We start from the raw sequence: 20,316 nt of genomic DNA on the forward strand, positions 1-20,316 counted from the left end.
GAAAAGCCGAATTTAAGAGACCACTTGGTAGACCTAGGCGTTGATGGAACGATGCTACTAAACTGGATCAAAGGAACAGGGCCTGAAAATATGGGCTGTTTGGATAAGGTAACGGTAATTGCGTAAAATGCGGAAAATTTCGTGACAGTCTGAGCTACTTTTAACGTTATGAGAAGGACTTTTCCATAGAGTTGAGGTGAACAAGTTGCATATTTCAGTGTGGAATTAGCATACAAATTTTTGGCTGTTATGGTATGAATGGTCGACATGGGTTGGATTCTGGACCGGAGAAGGTTATTTTCTAGTGCACCCCATCCATATTTACTATTAGGAATGCTTTCACAGTGGGTAGCGAGAACACCTTTTCTGGAGGGTAAGACGGCCGGAGCGTAAATTAACAACTCACTTCCATGAAATGCCAAAAACTAGAATGCATGGACATTAATAACCTCACCTGCTGTTCTTTACATGGAGGTGTTTGGGCACAGAGAGTCTTCAACTCTTACCTTGTTCTTATTTAGATGATATCGCAATATAAATTGTAAGTTATTGTCTGTATATACACTATATAAGGATGGCGTGTGTGTCGGTTTGTCGTTATGTTGTAGGGGAAAGTGGGACAATCGAGACCCCTAACGCAGCTTACACCACAGTCGCGTTTTGTGCCAGGGATACGTTCCCGGACACACCAAACTTTGCCCATACAGTGAGATATTCGCACTGTTTCACTTTCGCATGTGTTGTGTAAGCATAATAGAAATTATATTGAACAAGAACCCTCTTTATTTACCGTTTAACATTACGAGTAATAGGAGAGTCCACTTGGAGATCATCCGCAAAACTGCACCTTTTGACCCATAGTCATCCTTAGAAGATTCTGCCATATTTGACCGAGTTTCTCTTCTTTGGGTTACGCAACAATAATTTTTCACAGAGTAAGGCTGGGGCCACACGAGCGCACAAGATGAGTCCGTTGTAACGAACGTACTTTATGACGGATGTTACTGAGGACATAACATAGTTGCAGAATGCGGTGCCTAGTTTTTTGTCTGAAATGGAGCCAGAAGAAAGCGTAGCATTCGCCTCTCTTGTTTATTTCTACAACAGATGTCACAACGTTCGTTACAACGGACGCATTTTGTGCGCTCATGTGGCCCTAGCCTAAGGTCGTCAGCCTTGCGTCCAACCCCCAGCCTGGAGTACCAGGTCCCTGTATTTGTGTCTCCCAGTGACAGGGTGACCCAGTTATACACCAAACATCGGGTTCCATTTTCGTCGCCTCTACAGCTCGCGGGGCTAAGGGGCAGGTATTCTAACCCGCCTGCACACGGGAGCTGGCATGCTTATAGAAGAAAGAAAAACAAATGATCTGAAGGCCTGCGCGTGGTGGGATGTGACTGTAAGTTACGTATTCTCATATGCCATTTATTTTAACATCTTGTGAAGTTCAACCCTTTCTGAATCTCTGCCATTATTAAATGGCTGAGAAATAAGAATTATAATTTTTACAGAAAGTTTAGCTTCAAAGCAAAATACGAGTATTACCTTAAAGTGAAGAAGACGATTAAGATTGCATTTTTAAAGCATTAAGTAAAGTAAAAAAAAAATTAAAATTTCAAACCGGTATATCCTGGTTGCTTTATCGACTGCTGGTCTCACATGCCCCAAGGCAGACGTGAAGAGACATCCTTTCTTCGTGGACTTATCTATAAAAATGTTTTGCTCCTTTGCTGTCGTATGCCTGTGAATGATGGTTGTAATATTGTCTTAGTACGCAGTAAAAACATGGTTTCCTTTATAGCAAGGATGACAGAAATGGAAGTTTACCCCTACGTTTCGGGTTGCAGATCAGAGCTCTGTGAAAATGTGAGTAAAATCAGGTTCATCAGTGGTTAGTGTCCCAACCCGATAAATGTATATCGAACATAGTACGTAGGAAAATACACGGAGTAAATGCTCTTGCCCGATATGACTCATTTGCCCGTCTTTTCCCTGCACGTAGAAACTAAATGCGAAAGTATTTTCATTTGAGGGTACAAGGTAAAGTTGTCTCTGTGCTTAATTAATTAAGCACCACGCCATGAAGACGCATTGGGGGAGTGAAGGTATAGCGATGCTTTACCGACTGGGATGTGCCTTAGTTAATAAGTCCGAAATATGACAGTAATAAATGACGTTTCATTCGGCATTACATTGTCGTTAGTTAATAATAATAATAATAATAATGATAGTAATAATGCTTACGGCGCTTACTATACCGATATATATATATATGGATTTTGTATTCTTCTCGGTATGTTGTCAAAAACACTATTGTCACATTTCTTCAGAATTTGAATTATCTTTGCAGTGTAAGGTACCTTATTGTACGGCATGAAACCCAATACCCATTTCACGCTAAGCATAGATTACTGATGTGAATCTTGGCTCATAGCTCACATGTGCAAAATCGCCATTGAGAATTGCCTGAATGGGCCAGGGGTCTTAGGGGATGTGCTGAACGGATCGAGGTGGCTTAGGGTAAGACCATATCACAGCCTTTTCTGGCCACTATGATGAGCATTCAGGTTTCATACACTGGCCATGAATCACGTGTGACAGTAGGCTGTCGGATGGACTCAGTTTCGATTCTTATCAGTCCAATTCATTGTGGATTAACGTTATAGAACCTCTTGAACTGACTGGCCACGGACTGAAATGCCATGATTGGATTCCTCGTATAGGCAGAACTTTTTTCGTTCCTGAAGGGCAGGCCACGGCTGTACCAGGGGAGAAGCCACCCTGACGCTTTCCCCTCCGTCACCATTTGTGTTAGACACGTGTGGTGCTTACGCACGGGGACACCTTTCCGTCACCTTGACTCCAACGTATGTAAATTTGCACAAGCAGCTCATGTTACATAAAATAGGTAAATGTCCTGAAGTAGAAGTTTCGTTAAGGTTAACTGTTATTTGAAATACTGTCGTTGTAAGATTCATGTAGCAAACAAGGGAAGCAATTCATGTCCCGGTAGTGTCATGCCTGTGCTTCTGTTTTAGTTTCGAAACGGTGTATTTTAATATCCAGTGAATGGACGCAAAGGTCATTGAGATATGCAGTACCGAGTAAGAATTCATTTGGTCTACTTCCCCAGAGCACATGAAGCGAAGTAGGATAGATGCAGACAGCGGAGCATATGAGGCGTGATAGAGCTATGCGTGGGAGTGAACAAATACAATCGATTTTATGACAATGATTGTTGACTTCGAATCCGCTTTCTTTTGTGAGTAGAAATGACGCTGTAGGGAAGCGGAAACTGTCTATATGTTGAAGATGATTCTGTTTTTCAACCTGCCAGTTGCACCATTGAATGCATTCAGTTCAGTGAAATTTATTTGAACCTTTTCTTTTTGAAAATTGTCCTCTAGATAAAAATTAAGGCTTGACTTCAGATCTCCTAATGCGGACCATTTATTTGCTTTTACAGGTTGGAGTATGTTCCTTAAGGTCTGTTGTACAGAATTTCTGTGCGGGGAATAAATAAAATTGCTTTCAAATGAAAATAATTTCTATATTGTCGTTTATTCTCTTTATTTATTTAATTATTTAGCGACGCTGTCAGCTTATCAAGCTATCTGTAACGTCGAATGATGAGGCAGAAGGATTAATGGATTGGAAATATGTGGCTTAGTTCGATATGAAGAGTATTACCTTCTGCGATATAACGCCATGTAGACCGTTGAAAGTCAACCTGCCTTCCGGAGGAAAATATCGCTCTAATCTTCAAGGTTCGAAGAATGGCCGAGCGAGATATCAGCTCTGCTTGCCGCCCGCATTCGCGCTGGTATCGTGCTCGGCGTATTCGGCCCTGAAAATGGAGGCGATATGTCCCTCCATAACATCGGTTGCCTTTCAGCGGGCTGCACGGCGTCACTGTCAGAACCCCTGATCCTGAACCCGCAGGATATTGGTATGGCGGCTGAGGTCTTCCGAATACAAGTGAGTAGCATAACCGCTTTCTCGGTGCTTGTAATACGTGGTTGGGGGACAAGATGAAGTCGCTACTAAAGCTTTACTCTAAGGTCGAGATGTACGTTGATTGGAGAATATTCAGATGCGCTGCGTTTAGAACGTCACGGTGTAGTAGGCAGAACCCCTATTTCTTGTTCTGAACGCCCCTGGGTTCCATGCTTAAACTGGAGGCTGGGTTATGTGGACTTTTCTTAGTCCTCCAAGGGCATTGTGGGATAGTACCACGGTCAGGCCACGGCGGATTCTTTCTTGCTTCATTATTGTCAGTCATCCTGTGGTGAGACGCTGTATAAGCCCTACCCTACGCAGATGAGAAAGCGTCGTTAAAATAAGCAAATAACGGATGCGGTCCTATAGGTTAGGGATGAGGAAATACCTTGATAAAATTGGGAGCTTTAAACTGAAAGTATTGGCATAGCAGCAGATCGTGTAAATAGCATCGTGGAGCCGCGGTTATCGGACCCCTCTCATGGAACAGCTTTGCTGACTGCATTTCTGGTACTCCTTCCACCCAGATAACCGGGATAGTGGTCAAAGCGCTTCCATTCACCTCCAGCGCAATACATATACATGTGATTGGACGTTGTACACGTACCTCAGAACTAGAAAACGAAAGGAGGAAAGAGTAAGATATTCTTAACGCATTTAACCCTACCAGTGCCGAGGATAGGATGGCGGGACACTCGGGGGTGCAGAAAACAGTTTCTTGTTGCGAGCATTTTTCGGTTTCACAAGTGTTCTTATCCTCACACAGGATCTAAGGGAACAGTTGACGCATTCGCTACGAGCACTTCCTTCGCCGTGTGTGTCTGTCCCAGATGTGACGTCTTGAGAACTGCCGAAACGTGCTACAGCTTGGATACAAACCAGTTTCGGTTATATTTTGGCGGCACTAGCGGACACTTTACGTGCGCTTCTGCATGCAACAAATATTTATCACTGTCAGAGAAATGAAATAGTCAGTACACTTCTCCAACGTCTTCAAAGTAATTAACATGAAGGGAACACACGCGCCAATATTGTTTCGCTACGCATGTATTTTATACTTGTTATTTGGTTCTTCCGCTGTTAAGTAGTCGGGCAACATAACCCTAAACATTCAGCCCCATGATGTAGTGACAGTGGCGCTCATGGTGATTACAGTTTGGTAATATTTCTTGTCTAATTTAAACGGCAGCATAGAATACCCACTGGTTATATTTGTAATATAATTATAAGGAACATACAGAAGATGTCCGGCTTGCAATTACTGGTGAACTAATTAATTTATTAACTGCATGGAGCAGTCTTTCGGAAAATAATAATAGCTCAGTCATGAAGTTCTCCTTTTATGCAACCGAAAGCTGTTTGCTAGTCAGCACATGGTGTGGCTGGAAGAAGCATAATAATTTATTTTTTGTCGTTCTTCAGTGCTCTTATTTGGCATATCTTTGTAACGCACTGGCATGTTGGTATTCGGAGAGATCATTTTGTTATCGTTGATAGGTGTAGTATGGCATACGTATGTTCAAGGGAAACAGCAAGACACCCAGAAATTATGCCGTGGAATTTTCGTTTTACGGTTTAGCGAAGGAAATAAGACTGCTAAGCTTAGGTGATACCGAATCCACAACAGAAAAAAATGGGAAAAGTCCTGAAAACTCTTGCTGTGTTATGTAGAATGACCGAACTAAATTTGATTTCAGTGTTTCTCCAAGCCACCGTCAGGTGGCAACAGTTGCCTGTTGGACGTTTGAACGAGCTCGCAACAAGTACCGAGAGATGGCAATATGGTCTCGGTTGTGCTCTAAAATCAATAGGAAAGGAGATTACGCAAACCTCCGCTTTTTAATTTTATAGTTACGCGTGTGAAATGACGTCATTCAAATATTCTCCAGGGAAGGTTACCATGGAAATTGACTGGAGTATCCTTACGCAGAAGAGCAAATCGTCATCCATCAAGCTGTGTGTTGTGCGAGTTTTGACTGCAGAACGAATGCAGATTACTCGTACCATTCCTGTGAACACGATGATTTCTATGGGCTGTTTTGGACAAAGTATATGTTACATAACCGAATGTGTTACCCCAAGGACCCTTCCTTTGATTTTTATTCCAGGGGTACCCGGTTCGGACACTGGCAATCGGTCTGGCGTAGCGGTAAAGATCTTGATTTGTAATCAGGAGGTGTTCGGGTTCGAATGTCGTCCAGGACACCGGCTGTCTTGACTGAAGTTTTCCATGTTTTTTTTCTCAATGTGTTTGGGCAAATGCCAAGATAGTACTGTAGGTCACGGCCACTTCAGTTCCTTTCTAATCATTATTCAGCCATCATCCTACCATCCGACGCTGTACTGTATACGTGTAGCGACTGACAGCATCCCGAAATGGCCTCCATAAGGAAGAACACATTGTCTGGCTCTACGGCAGTGTTCATCATTTCCCTGCAGAAGCATTCTAGGGATTGTTCCTACATCCTCTCGCCTCTGTCTCCATGTAACGTCTGTAGTTGATGCAAAATAAACTGAACAAACCATTTTATGGACCCCGGGATAGGGTAGTCGGTATAGCTGAACGACCGAGGGGTCGGAGTTCGAGTCCCGGTAGGGTCAAGAATTTTCTCCAAGTTGTCGAGACCGGCTCTGGGCTCCACCCAGCCTCCTATCCAATCGGTACAGATGACTTTCCCCGGGGTAAAACGGAAGGGGTGTGAAGCTGACCACTCACCTGCACCACAAATCCCACTTGACCAGACCTGGGATCGAACCTGGCCGCCGCGGTGGGAAGCCAGCGACTAACCGCTTGAGCTATGGCGCTCGGTTAACTCAGCGCAACACACCAGTCACTTGCTCATACCGGTTTCTGAGATGTTTACTTCATCACGGTTGAATAACATTTTAAATCGAAATCTCCCTTTCTTTGCCTGACTGTACGTCGAATGGGCTGTCGTCATCCTTACGGAGCCACGTTTTGCGTTACTGTGTTCTTTATCATGGCCGTCAAAGCATGCTAGTAGTAGTAGTAGTAGTAGTAGTAGTAGTAGTAGTAGTAGTGGTGGTGGTGGTGGTCAGGGTGTCCGAGGCGGCGGCAGCAGCAAAATGTTCATTTTCTTCCGTAAAAAGGACAATAATGCTAGCTTCTTTTCTGTGTATGTATTCATTTGCCAGCCTTCGTTAAACAGTATGACCCGATTTTCATTAAAAGTGTATGGACATTATACTGCCATTAGAGGCCACCCCAGCGCCCAATGTTTGTTATGTTTTGTAGCCCTTATAGGAACGTGGCGGATGTGAGAACTTGAGGTGAGTGACATTTAGTATAGACCCCTTAAATTGAGAAACATAACAAATCATTGAAACCCAGATGAACTAGCTACTGCACTGTCAGCATTCGTTTATTGGCGCAGATGTTAATGTTACCTGCTTCTACTATTCTTTAGGTCTTCTTCAGGTTTACATAAAAATAGTAATAAGTTTCGGATATGTTAAAGCATTAATGTGGATCCATATTTTTCATTAATTTTTTTATCATCACATTCCTTAATTCAAATTTTGGTCAAATAAATATACGACTATACCCATTTTTTATTGATTATTTATGTTATTATCTATATTGAATTGAATAATTAAAAATAAATACTGCGTAATATATTGCTATGGTCCGCCACTAGCGTATAGATTTTGGAGTCAAATTATACACTTGTTAGTATTAAAATAGGGGCACTCGGTAGCATAGTGTAGCACTATGATACAAGCCGGAAGGTCGGAGGTTCAAATCCCGATTAAGTCATTGGATTTTTCAATTGACCTAACCCTTCCAACCTCACTATGGCCGATTCAGCCTCTACAGAAATGAGTACGAGGAATCTTCCTGGTGGGGGGTAAAGGGTGGCCGGCTCGTAAGGCTGACAACCTCACCACCATCTGAGCCACTTGTGTAGAAACTGTGGGAGCCTCGACGTATACAACTCTATGGCCCTCCGTGGCCGGTTGTAGGGATAGCCTTACCTTTTCTAGTATTAAGATAGTGTACTAGGCCGCGCCATAGCCCAAGCGGTTAGTCGCTGGCTTCCCACCGCAGTGGCCCGGGTTCGATCCCGTGTCTGGTCATGTGAGATTTGTGGTGGAGAAAGTGGCGCTGGGGCCGGTTTTCTCCGAGTACTTCGGTTTCCCCTGCCAATCTTCATTCCACCAAATTCTCCATCATCATAATCACCCGGGCAGGCTAGAATAGGCCAATCAGTGACCGCTGTGCCGAGTGGTCCCAGTTGGACTCCACCCTCCCACTAAGCGAATTAAAAAAATAATAGATACTCTACTATGCTACAAGCCAGAAGGCCGCGGGTTCAAGTCACGATGAAGTCATTTGATTTTTTTCAATTGACCTAATCCCTCCAGCCTTCTAGTCTTTTAGTGTATGGGATAGGGGTAACGTGCTGGGATCCTTCTTGCAAATATGACGGGTTGTATGTGTTTATAGTGTTCCTGTTGTCTAGCGTCTGCACTAGATTTTGAGCTTGGTATCACCGCTCTGGTAGATTTTGCTTGGGGTTAGGTGCTTATAGTGTGATGTGTGCGGGTCTCCCGTGGTGTTGATGCTGCCGAGACCGCTACAACATTAACACCATCACCACCACGGGGGAGCCGCACACATCACGCAGCAGCTCCACTCGTAGTCAGTTGTGGGTCCCGTCCACATTACCTCTGAGGAAAGCGCCCTCCATACCCATTGGATGGACGGCTGGGCGGGCTCCTGAGTCGCTGTAGACGATGTGCAGATCCTCGTGCTCATGCCAGGAATCGATCCCGATTCCTCGGTCGTTCATCCCATAGCGTAGTCACAGCACTGACTGGATTATGCCGCCTCCTACAGGCCCAACGTTAACTTTAACAAATTGGACGGCAGGAAGAATAGCTCGGACTAAACGACGGACTAATCTTGATTAAAGTCTCGAGACTGGATTAGAGAGTAGACTTTATGAGTCGCAGCTTGAACTCTGGCCATTGTGTCTGCGCCGCTATAGCATGACTAATTATGTCTTTGTGAAGTACGGAAGAGGATAATTTCTGTTAGAAAGATGGGCGACATACTCTTTTATGCGTTAACTGTATTAAAAATAAACGACTCTAGAAAACTACAAGTAGAGTTGGCAATAAAACTGCTGAAGATAAAAGCGTTTTGAAGCTTCTGTTTGAGTAGAAGGAATGTCTTGCAGTAGTTCTATTTTCTCGCGTAAATCTGCCACCTCCAGAGGGCGATAAGATGAGACAGGCGTGATTCCGAATGTTGTGTCGTGTCGTGTTCGCGCGCGTGCGTGTACCTTGCAGTCTCCTGGCGGCGAGAATTTTTCCGCTATGCGCCCAAGAACTGTTGCTGTAACGGCAGTATTTTATCATCACCTGAGAGCCAAAGGAAATGAGTTCTGTCTTGTGGGATGCCACGCCGTGTGGTCCGGTGTAAGTTTTATGTGCTTGGGAAACGTACTGCCTCTGTCGATGTTGGTGACATACTTCGGGAAACGACCGGAATACATAGCGTCATAGCCAGGAAAATGAGACTGTTTAGTCGCCGCCTTGAGAAATTAAAAACTCATACAGCGAAATGAATTCGTTTTTTGGAACCCCGCTGACGAACTGCATGTGTCTGCCTGTCTGTTCTTAGGGGGTGGGAGTGTGTGTGTGTGTGTGTGGGGGTAACATGGTTCGGTTCAGAAATATCAGTTTTGTGTTTAGGGGTTTTTATACCGTCACACAAAACATTGTTTCTGTTATATAGTATAACAACCCAAAAATACATAGACACAACAGAATACAAAACTTAAACAAAACTCTTTTTTTATGTTCTTTGTTAATTTTTATAGCACTCTGACTTATGTTAACTGGATGTTCTTTTCCGCAGATACCTCATAAGAAACATTAAAAGTCGATTTATTAAATGCGAAATGACAGCTGGAGGCACTCCTCCTTGCACTTATACATGTCTGATAATGAAATTCGAGGGGCTCAGCGGAACTTCTCCGACGGGTAGAGAAATTTCTGCAGTGGCAGAACTGACATGGTGTTACCTTCGTTTCTCTGTCTTTACAGTAAGGTAGTATTTTATCTTTCTACCCATTTTGTTCAACGTGTTTTTTTTTTGAAGACCTAGGCACCCATTTCTCAGAAAGTATAATCATAGATTCAGTAAATTTATATGAGTAATTATGCTGTTGTTTGTGGAGATAGGCTACTGACATTTTTACATGCCTGGCACTTGATGTAATGACCGTGTTGAATATATTCCTATCGAAAATATTTGAAGAATTTATTTGTTTCGAATACAAACTATGAAGAATCTGTTTATAATTATATTACCCTGACAAAAAGTCAATACATACAGAAAGCCCGTGAATACTTGTGTCTCTAGAGTGTGTAGTTGTTTAGAAAAATGCACCTTAATAATACAGAATTAGCATTGCAGAGATACGGGTGACCGCCTCCCCTTAAACTGGGTCGGGCCTAAGTTCTCTGGTGAATGCAGTCAGCAGTCTCAGAATGCGGCAGTTCCAACTTATGCGGGATGAACTGATACCGTTTATTGCAGAATGTTGAAGGAGGTTGTTTGTACAGTGTGCCTTTTACATTAAGCCTCTCGTAACACTTCACGACCGGCACTGAGCTGTATGCTGTTAAGGAGAAAGCCGAAACAATGAGATGTGCTGGCTATAATCCTCAAAATTAAAGTGCTTGGGCGGTTCGGCCTGCAGTTCTGGTAGAAAAATGGTTATGAATCAAAGTATAACATCGTCTTTGTTACCTATCAGTAGCTTTACACTTTTAAATGCAGAATTGAACGATAAATAGGGCAAATACTTAAGCTGACATCTCGACCTCAGAGGTCGGAACTTAAATGAGCTATGCGAGCTTTGTTTCAGATGAGGGTCTCTGAAAGAGACGCCAGAATGGCACCAGGGCGCCGCTCTGTCAACTGCAACTGTAGAGATAGAGGAACTGAAGTATTTCATATGCAGTATCCCGTCCTAATACCGAAGCAACTGTATGAGATAGGCAAGGGGAAACCATTTCGAACCCGATTTAGCGAACACTAACATAACACAAAAATTGGAGAAACATAAAGTCCAAAATAGCGACACAGTCCTCGAATGAGCTCGGAAGAAAACAAAAGTTATTCACAGAGAAGTGCGGAGCAGGATGACTGGGAAACCTTAAGGTCCGATGTTGTTCGGAATACGAGTAATAATGGAACAGCTTCACAGCAAACCACTTCCAAAGATTCTCTACTGCGAACCAGGGAATAATTCCATATGGAACGATATTCCGGGCCTGGCACGGTGGTCTAATGGTAGCACTAGCCTTATATTCAGAAGGTCACTAGTTCCATCTTAAATTGCGAATGTAACGGACATAAGTGAAGCCATGAAACTTATTCCTTGGCTTCTCCGGTTGTGTAGTGTTTATTGACGTAGCCTTTCATTCAAAAGGTCTCAGGTTAGATCATAAATTGCACATATTACGGGCATAAATGAAGCTGTGGAAATTATTTCTGGGTTTCTCCTATGATGCAGTGATTATTATAGTAGCCGCATATTCACGAGGTATCGGGTTCGTTACCGAGCAGCGTATGTAGCGACATCAGTGAAGCTACAAGAATTATTCCACAGATGGCGGGATAGTCTAGTGGTTGGCGCAGTAATCTTGTATTCCAAGGGCCCCGGGTTCGATTTCTACCTTTGTCACTAATATTGAAGTAAGAAGTGGACCTAAAAGTGTCAGTGTATTGACAAGCAGTCACCTGAATGCGGGAGTATGGCGTGGGGCGTGTCAGACAAATGCAAATGCGATGGCTAATGTCTGGTATAGATGTTTTGCATTAGTTTATAGTGACGCGTCACAAGCAGTACATTTACCGTTAGTTTCGGTAGTACTGAAGCTATGATCTGTTCCTCCGGAACACTGACTGCACAGGAGGAACGAAAGAACAGCTCAGCAACTGAGAGCTACCAAATGCTCATCCATTCTTTGCTTTGAATTGCGCTGAAACAATGTTGTCGTAGCTTAATTAGATTCCGCGTCAGCTTGGTCCGTTGGAAGAATGGAAACAAACCCTGAAAGCTTTCTAGTCGGCGTGACGAATCGGGCTTTTCCGTAATAGCTCATTCGGCAAACCGCATCTCTGTATCTGGTGATCGGGATTTATATTCTTGTAAGGGAGTTGGGATTCTTCTCGTTGCGAGACTGGCTCCGTGGTTAACAATGTTATCCATATATTGAAGAGCTCTGTATTCTGGGATATAACGCAGTGTAGTCCGTTGAAAGTCAATCGACTTGCCATCTGCTTCCGCTCTGGTTTCTTTCTCGGCATGTTATACCCTGAAGATGGAGGCGATATTTTCCTCCGAAACGTCTATTGACTTTCAACAGATTACACGGCATTATATCCCAGAAGGGAGAAATCGTCATAACCACCGATATATTGATTTCGGGAGCTCTTATCTGGGAGTAAATACGGCCGGGGGTCAAAGGTCACAAGTACCCTTTGGATAGTGCATACGGCCAGAATGTTTTACCTCCATGTAACCCGTAAGGCTCGTTTCACACCAAGCCAGTCCCGTCACGTCCAGTCAAGTCAAACCAGTCGAAAGCTTTCACATTCAACAAGTCGAATCATCGACAGTCTTTTGGGAAGTATCTTTGAAGATGGATGTCGTATTAAGTGTGATAATAATTCGAAGGTTGAGAAGACGACTTCAGCGACGTAAACTTTGGGTACATCCTATAAATATGAGACGACCCATATTCGAGATCATTCAGCCATCTATTTCCGGACTTATTAAATGACGAAAAGAAATTCTACAATTACTTCAGAATGAGCTCTATATCTGTTTCACAGTGCACAGTATGATTGTTGATGCAGTGAGCAAGCACAGAACAAATTACAGGGAAGCCATTTCTTCAGAACCGAGGCTGGCAATATGTTTAAGGCGAGAGAACAAATAAGAATGAAAAGCAGAAATTTTATCATTTTAAATTTATCTGATTTTTTACATTTGAAGAGTAATGTTACATAACAACCCATCATTTGCATTAATTGCTCAATTAATATTTTCTGCATTTGCGTTTTTACATCTGAAAAGTAACGTCATTTATAGGAGGATTATGGTCCTGGCTGAATGTTGGAGTCTGAGTAGGGGCAGATTGATAAGAATTTGTACCAGGGGAATATGGATTGGAAACTGAGGAGGCGGACAACATGCCAGTGTGATACGGATAATTTTGATTGAAATGCAATTTTTGTTTTAGCGAACTAATAACTTCTCCTTTAAATTCTAAATTTTTAAGCGGTGAAAGTTGGTTTATTGAAGGTAGTAAACTTCGCAGAAATATCAGGTCTGGGTCATTGTCATCTTCTGCCCTCTTAGCTATTTTGTTTAGATGCTCCGGGTACATTTCATCCCCATCACTAGCTTCATGTGTTATTTTTTGGCCTCCTCGCTTAGTACTTACTGGAGTTTGGTTATTGAAGCCTGCTTGGCTTTGCACTTCCCTGGAAGCTTCTGGTTGTTCTTCGTCAATAATCTGTTCATCATTGTCATCCCTTAAAAGGGTATCACTAGGCACATTCCCGGACATTTCCCTCGCCTTAAGTGTTTGGTCCAAGAAATTCGTGGATTCCATAAAAGGCCATGTTGTTTTTGAGCTTTGTGCTCCAGAGCCTGATGGTGGACTCTTCAACTTCCTCTTCTCTCGCATACGGATGCTTCGCAAAATTTGCCATTTATTTTTCACGGTAGCATCTGAAATATAAATAAAGACTTCAAATATAGATTTGTCAATGAAATAAAACGACAGGGACTAAAACCTACAAAGTGTTGTCAATATTGTTTTTAATAATAATAATAATAATAATAATAATAATAATAATAATATTGCATATTTAAATATCAACACAGATATTTTGCTTTATTTCAGATACTTGGCAATGGGAAACATTCACCTCTCTAAGTTATGCCTGTCGCATTGGGATGTCTACTGTTCATGAAATGAAGTGAACACTATAGTATGGGAAATATTACTGCCACTACATATGCCTGTTCCTACGACAGTACAATGGATTGATACTGCTAAATCCTTCTATGCCACACTGTATTGACAGTGTTGATGGAAAGCATTGCCTAATACAATGTCCACCTACTGCTGGCTCACAGTTTTATAACTACAAAGGTTTTCATTCAGTAGTATTGCTAGCTGTGGCTGATGCAGAAAGTAATTTTATTTTACTAGACGTAGGTGGATTTGGTAGAGATAATGACAGTAAGATATTATGGGGAAAGCGTTCAATGGAAACAAATTAAATATTGCTCCTCAACAGAACATTATTGGAGCAGACATTGAAATGTCCTTTTATTCTGTGGGGGACGAAGCATTTACTTTGCGAACGAATTTGATGAGGCCCTATGCTTGTAGACAAATCAACAATGAAAAAAGACTTTTAACTATCGCTTGTCTAGAGCTCGGCGAACTGGCATTCTGGTGAGAAAATTTGGACTGTTTACTCATTCTATATTAACAAGTTTAAAGTTTAGCTGAGGCGTCAATAAAAAGTGCATGTGTATTGCATAATTATACACGGAAGCGGCAGAACGAAACAGAAAGGAACTTGGAGAGAGAGTTCTTAGAACACACCAATGTCCCCCCTCTTATCGGTTTGACGCCGCTCATAAGGGAGCAACAGAAGCTATGGAGACAAGAAATGAACTGACTTCCTACTTCTCGAGATGATGAAACACAGAAACAATAGAAACAGGGAATAAACTGCTTACTTCAAGGGGACGATTTAATTTAAAAGGAAATGATTTTTCCGTTTTGTATGTAATTTTTTCATTATTTCATTGAGGCGGTAGCCAGAAAACAGGCTCATAGGTCTGTGGGCTCTTGTATCGGAGAACTATCCATTAGCTGTATTTGTCAGTTCTCTGAAAGTGTCTGAAGTTTGGTGCTTTCAGATTGTGTGTCAACGACACAACAGTCAGCTGTGTTATATTATAATAATTTTAAGCCTCTTGAAAACAAGAAAATAAATTAATAAAATATCATACTTACCATCTGTGGCTAGTTCTCGGCTATTTCCTTCCACAAACTGCTTATGAAATTGCGGTCTCTATGTTTTGCCTCTTGTGGATCATAAATTTCACGCCTATCGCGCATCAACAAAATAAGACGTTCGACATCGACGGTATCAGCACGACAAATGACGGATCAAGACTGGAGAAAAATTCAATCTGCTGAGTCACGGATTTGACGCTGTATGACTGGACGGGACCGAGTTCGACGTGACTGGTTCGGTATGCAAGTCCCGATAACAAATGCATTTGTTTGACCGTGTGCTGAATCCAAGAGCGTCAGACTCGACTGGACTGGCTTGGTGTGAAACGGGCCTAAGCCTTCGCACCGGTTATTATTGACATAGGAACAACTCGTATTTTATTTTGTCATGTCCTGGTGTAATGTCGAAACCGAACGTAAGCTTACATATTGTAGCGGGTAGACCCGTTATTAGGTAACAGTCGCAAACAGACGTTTCTCCACAACAGTGAATCAACACGCAACAGTGAAGATACTGTTGCAAACGGCGTTTTCTACGGTGTTCCGTGCCGAGGAGTTATAAGCGGAATTAAGTAAAGACTGAGTTTAGTTGGAAGGGAGTAGCCGTTCAGAGAGGACTTGAGCACGGTAGCAGAGGAATAGTCATTGTTGGAGCCGTTACCAGACAACTACTAGTGAGGATACTGCGCGACTTAGCGTGTGCTCTAGTGAACTGGAAAGTATGGAAACAGGGACGGCGCTGTGGTTAAATGTAGTTCCGAGTTGCGTTGAAGTGGTCAGTAAATTCAATATCCATTCCAAAACCCGTTGACATATACACGTGACAATATGAACACTTTGCACGGAGGCTGAAATGGAGGCAGTGACTCTCGTTACATATCACTTCTATACCACGTATAACACCAATACCTACACAAGTGAGATGGACGCGGATTGTAGCATGCATGGGGGAGACTATATATCCACACAAAATTCTGCGGGACTTTTTGTGGGAAATTGAATATCTATATACTCTTAAATTCAATGGCCATTCTTCAGGTCACGAAACGTTGGTACGTACCTACAGAACTATACGGCGTCACATCATCTTTGTTAATTCAAATGTTAGTGCTACAATGTCGAGAATTCGCCAAGAAGCGCTTTCTCCAGTCTTACATGTTAGGTAGTGATATGTTGAGGCCGACGTTTCCCAAGAATAACACGCACAAATAGTCAATCGTGAGCCGTTTTCTTTATTATAGGACAGTAAACTTCATATATCCGCATCAGAATGTTATGAATACTCGCAGAATAACCGTGATGCACCGCTGTCTCATTTGTGACATAACACATAACACATTAATGCGACAAGTTAACACTCGGCAGTTCATTGCTATGGTCGTGCAAAATTGCGCAGTTTCGGAGCTTTCATCTCATCGCTACGTTATGCATAGAAGGATTATACAGCACTACATAAAAGAAAATAATTTTACTTTGAATATTAATCGTATGTGTTTTATGTCGTGTACCCTGCTGTTTTTTTTTTTTTGAGAGAGAGAATCGATTGTAGCTTCGCGCAAGGTGTGAGTAATATTGTAGCGATAACAAGCAAAATTATATTTGCTCGACCTCGCCAGTGCAGTCTGAATAGTATGGCATGTTGGCAGCATACCATTTATAGTTCCTTTTACGGAACGCGCCCTTTAAATATACACTTGCGCGTGTACAGTCTTGACATTTGCTGGCTAGCGGTGTGACACTGTTCTCTGGTAGACGGTTGCAACTTTTCGGAGGAACCTGTTGCCTCATTCTTCAGGGTTTACTCTTCTACCCTGAAGATGGAAGGAGCAGGTTTCTCCGAAACGTCTGTAACTATCTACCGGGATACACGGCGTCACATACCAGAAGATCGTTGGGTCGTCATACATCTTTTTACTGCAAGTGTCACGGAGTAAGTACCGGTACATTTTCCTTTAACAAGAAGACGGACGCCAAACGAGTGTACTGAGGAAATACAAGACTCAACCTTTTTGCTGTTATCACAAGTGTAATGCAAGCTGAAGTTCGAACAGGATATCATAATGGTTAAGGGTGCAATGAACTTCCAACATTTTGACAGACTTCAGACACAGCTCACGACTCGTTGCCTCAGCTTAGCGTGTTTTCTTTTTGGCAAGCAAAAGTAAAGTTAATGGGAGCATGCGGTAACGTGGTTGGTTGAGGCACTATGCTAAAGACGGAAGGTGGAGGATTCCATTACCGATGAGGTCACTGGATTTTTTAATTGGCCTAATCCTTCCAGCCGCACTATGGCCCTGGGGTCGACTCAGCCTGTAACAGAAATGAGTACCATGAATTTTTCTGGGGTGTAAGGGGCGGTCGGCGCATAAGGCTGATATCCTTACCGCCATCTGTGAGCCGAATGAATGTCTAGAGAAAATGTGAGAGCCTCGACGTCTCACCACCCTATGGGATAGCTTTACTTTTTTTTTTTTACTTGAAAGTAAGGTTGTTCCTGTGCTTAAGCATCGCGCCATTGCAGTTGTCCGGAACTTTCCAAGCATTCTTGAAATAGACAGTAGATGGATGTGAGAGGTCAGCTTTACATTTCGGCTGCTTTACTCCCAGGAAATTAGCCCACTGTACTAATTGGATCGGAGGCTAGGTAGGCCTGAAAGCCGCACTCTATGCGGTGGCCGAGAAAGATTTTTTTCCCCTCCCAAGAATCGAGCTCAGTTGTCCAGCCCGTAGCCTAGTCACTGTACTGACCGAGCTATCCCTGAAAGAGAAACGATTATGTTCATGCCTCCCCCCGAATTCTCCATTACTCGGAATATACGTACTGCCTACATTAAATATCAGTGTTGAAGTCCGTAGAAGTTGTTTCATAGATCGAACCTGCGAACATCCACAAGGTTGGTTGGGTATGACCTACCCAGTATGTGCTAATTTTATGCACTTTGTTGAAAGGCCGCATATGGAACCGCCAGTTAGAGATGTATGCTGACTGAGGCGCCTTGTTCCATTTATCCCGAAGTCTACAGGTCAGCAAGCCGTCTGAACTGCGAGGCGCTGCTGGAGTGCAGCACAAACAGTGAATGTAACAAGCTAAAGTGCTAATTTACAAATCAGTTCGTTTGAAATTTGTAATCCTGTTTGTTCCTTCAGTCGCCCGGAACCAAAAGAGTTCTGTAAAGCTGCTCACTGCTCAGTGACCTAATGTCAGCATGCCTGTGGAGTGAAGACCAAGTGTAAATCCAACGTCCCCCCACCCTCTGATGAAAGTTTGTCTACTGTTTTAAATCAGGAAGTGAATATTAGGTTAGAGAATGAACAGCGAGGCGTCCGGACAGGATTTCCTTTTTCAATCATGGCGTTGCTGGGCAAGTGTTGTCCAATTGCTCAAGTTCCCAAATGTAGAACTACATTCCGGTTATGTACTTCAGGATTCAGGTAATTTCATCCCTTAAAATGTATATAGAGTCATGTTGGATTTGAGGTTTTCTGTGAGGAGCTCCATCTCCTGGGTTCTGACATCGCGTAGTTCGGTAAAAGTCCACTGACGGTACAACCCAGAAGATCGTGGCGTTCTTAAAGAGTACTGTTGTCTGGGATACAACGCCATGTAGTCCGTTGAAAGCCGAGGAGGAAACCAGCGTGAAGTTCGCTGGAGGCGATATGTTCCCCCGAAATATCGGCTGACTCTCAGTGGACTACACGGCCTTATATCCCAGAGGATATTGCTTTTCATAACCACCTCAGATCCTACGTAGTAGTCTTATTCACAATCCATCGAATAGACCTAAGTGTATGTGACTATGTGATTCCACGAGTTCTATGTTGGACATTGTCCATTATTGGGGTGTATTTGGATGTACACGCCGTTTCTGGCCTGTGCCAACGCTCCAGACTGTTAGTACCTGGCTTTCCACCGCCGCAACATCTGGGGTCTGTGATGGGCAGTGTGGTGCTGTGTTGGATTTTCTCTGAATATTTCGGGTTCTTTTGTCAGTTTTCCTAATCATCCTGTCGTCTACATTATATAGTCTCGAAGCTGCTAGCATCGTTAAATAGTGTACTTAGAATAGGACATATGAAAAAATGAAGAATAGATAATATCGTTTCTGGAGTTCGCTATAGACCTCTCTTCTAGCGATTGCCATTTTGCTCACAGATGTACCGTTTCGCAAAACAGCGAAAATCGCTTTCGGAAAATGTGTAAACTTAATCATAATACACATCTACATTCAAGTAAGATGTAAACTTTATATATGGTAGCGCGTGGACCCGTTACTGGGTAACGGTCCGGAAACAAACAACGGAATAACATCCGTTGCTAGGCAGCAGATTGTTAATAAGCAAGTGTACGCACTGTTACTGAGTAACGGCTTCGCAAACAAACACGTTCCCACGGAAACAACTGGAGCAACAATAGAAGAGTTGTGTTTTCGGTTGATCCGTGCCGAGGAGTTATAAAGAGGACTATTAGAGCAAGAGTATATAGAGTTGCGGGATATTCTTCAGACAGTAACGAAGTGAGTGCGGAGACTGAAGAATCTCCATTGTTAGAAGCCGATACCAGGTAACGACTGGTGAAGACACAGCAGACTGAAAAGACTTAGCGTGTGCTGTAGTGATTTGTGAAGTGTGGAGATCGGCGATGGCGCTGTAGTTAAGTGTAGTCATTAGTCGTGTGTTAAAGTGGTATAAATCCAATCTACAATCCAAAACTCCTTTCATAGTCACTCATACACGTGATGTATATACACGCTCGCGCGTGTTTATGACTTCTGATCATTTACCACATCAACCGTAACGATAGAGCCGAGAATATCTCTGAAATGTTGGTTTCTGACTCAACACGGCTGAGCGCTCGAGAGTATGTTAGTAACGGGTTGTGTCGTTCCGCAGTGCGTCTGTTACTCTAAACCAAGAACAGAAAATTTCGGGAGCTGGATCTGCTTCCTTCCTCAGGTGATGGTATTTGGAAGAGCCAATATCAAATAGGAAGTCAGGCAGGCAGGCAGCCTGGCGGGCGGACGGGCGGGCTTTTTCTTTCTTTCTCCCTTTCTCTCTGTTTGTCTTTCTTTCTTTCTCTCTCTCTTTCTTAGGAGTTACTGAGCCTGTCCTCTCGAGTGGCGCTATGGTGGGCCTGTCGTGAAGGCAAATCCTTACATCCTCGTAATTTATGATCACCTTCTGAGGTCAATGTTGAGTAACCTCTTTAAATGAAATAGCTTCATTAAA

Source organism: Cryptotermes secundus, unplaced genomic scaffold (assembly GCF_002891405.2).
Source record: "Cryptotermes secundus unplaced genomic scaffold, Csec_1.0 scaffold369, whole genome shotgun sequence".
In the NCBI taxonomy this organism is placed as follows: Eukaryota; Metazoa; Arthropoda; class Insecta; order Blattodea; family Kalotermitidae; genus Cryptotermes; species Cryptotermes secundus.